Source organism: Pezoporus flaviventris, unplaced genomic scaffold (assembly GCF_033815535.1).
Source record: "Pezoporus flaviventris isolate CSIRO_AGI_PZ_B2104156 unplaced genomic scaffold, CSIRO_AGI_Pfla_v1 ptg000040l, whole genome shotgun sequence".
NCBI lineage: Eukaryota > Metazoa > Chordata > Aves > Psittaciformes > Psittacidae > Pezoporus > Pezoporus flaviventris.
In genome coordinates, this window is record NW_026892588.1 from 4,887,657 (window position 1) to 4,890,000 (window position 2,344).

Sequence of the window (2,344 nt, forward strand, 5' to 3'; positions counted from 1 at the left end):
AACCCCCGGGTACCACAGGGGGAGAAATTAGGATGTCTGATGGACAGCGTGCGGATTTACAGCCCTCATCCCGATAGCTCTGTTGAGCCGCGGGGTACTGGGGCTGCCGCTTCCCCCCCACCCCCAGCCTGCCCTTCAGCGCTGCCCGTGGGCCAGAGCCCGGTGCTTGCTACCGGTGGCTGCCTGCAAGTGTTAACGACGTGCCGTTAAGAGTAAGTAAGTTAGTAAATATATAAATGATCACCACTGGGCTCTTCCTCTCCCCATCCCGCTTTCTTCTTTCCCTCCAAACCTGTCGCAATCAGATGTCTGAGCTCACCTCGGCATTTGCATATCATGAATCTTAATTCCCCTTCTCAGGGGCTGCCCGAGCCCGGGGGAGCGGCGGCTGCCTGGGGGTCCCACTCCCCCACTCCCATTTCGATGCTGGGCTCCCCGGGCCGGGGGCAATGGGCAGAGTCCAGCAAAGCCCGGGGAGTTTGACACCGGTTCAAGGCAGCGACGATGCAAAAACGCTGTCTATGTACAAATAGAGGAGATCACACTCCCCATTATCTACCTCTTGGCGAGTGTTTGATTTGTGACATCAAAAGCTTATCAAGGGAAGCTCGCAAGAAAAAAAAAAAAAGAGAGAGAGAAAGAAGGGAGGGAGAAAAAAAAAGCATCTCTTCATGGTGCGCCGGTTTCGGTGATGGGGGGGGGGAAAGAGAAGGGTGCCGGTGCCGTCCAAACGCTGCCGGAGCAGGGGAGCCGATTTCAGCCCCGGCCGAGCGGCTGGGCGGTGCGCGGGTGCGGAGCTCTGGCGCGGAAGGGAGGGAAGGGCCGGGCTGGCCCCGGCGGAGGGCTGGAGGGAGGCCCTGGTTCCTCGCAGGCATCTGCACAGAAGTGGTTTGATATAATCACCATGACAACTGCCGCCTATGAGCATACAAATAATAGAGATGAAATAGACAAAAGATTAGCATGCCATGAAAAGTACAATAAGTTTCTTATTTAGCATTTAGATAACTGTCTTTCCTTCGGAGCAGGCTTCAAAGTTGAACCCAGTTTAGACCAAGAGGATTAATTCTTTCTCCCGCATGCTTCATTGAATCTCTCATTACCAAACTTTGTCTGTATTGATGTAAGATTTGATTGAAGATTAGAGCATTTAGCAAATCTTGCTTTTCTGCATGTATCAGGCCTTTTCAAGCGCGGGCCGCGCTGCCCAGTGGTCAATACCCTTACTTTTATCCAGTGTCTGCTTCATTTAAACTTAATCAACTCCCTCAATGAACTGGAACAGGGAAACGTCCCTGCGGTAAGAATGTTGTGCTTTTCTTAGATAATTCTTTGCTCCCTCTCCCAGTCTGCTGGCGTTAAACCTAAAATTGCTCTCTGATGAACTTAATCAATATGATAATGACAATTGCGGCTCAATGGCCCGGCCTGGGCTCCGCGCGGAAAAGGTAGATGGGCTGTGCCCGTTGCCCCGGAGCAACTTCTCCTTTCTCGCCTCTCCTTTTGTGTGAGCTGCTCCCACCTCTCCCTCTCTCTTTTCCTCCCCCTTTTTCTTCTCCCCTTCTTTCCCTGTGACACCGGCCGCTGCTCACGCCGGAGAATGATGCTTCTTTGTGCGGCATGAGGACTCGTATGTCACCGCCCGGGGAAGCGGCACGGAGCGGTTGGCCGGGTGAATTATCTGCCTTGTTGCGGTGAATTATTTGCCCTGTTTCCTTTCCCAGTCAACAAGTTTCTGAGGTATAGCACAGATCAATCAAAGCTGACAGAGCGCATGTGAAGCTTTTACTGTGTAAATCTGGACCTCTTGTCCCGGCTTCGTTGGCACTGGCATCTGTATATCATTTTTATACTGCTACCAGTAGAGCAATTTCAAAAGTATTTGCAAGGAAAATGGATGTCCCCATCTGTTCCCGGAATCATAAATGTGCCACTTTCGGAGGGTTTTCACTGGTAATCATATCTTTAATGATGAACAAACTTGTGATATATACCTTTCCATAAAATGGGGTTTTCTTCGCTTTATTGTGATTGGCTGGGATAAATAGCTTTTCCATATGTTAGGGAGATAAAACATAAGATTACCAGAGCTCGTTTGCTTGATCATAAACAAAAGAAACAATTCGCCCCAAACACTCTTTAAACAGAAGCAACTGCAGAATTAAATTGTATTAATAGGCTGTCCATGGGTCAGGAGGCAAACAACTGTCCCCGTGGAAAAGACAGCCGCTTTAAAATACGAATAGACGGCCTTTATCACTGTTCGAATGACCTTAACGCAGACGTGGATTTTAAATACTAGATGCTCTTTTTAACTTCTTCCCCCCCCCCCCCCCCCCTTAAG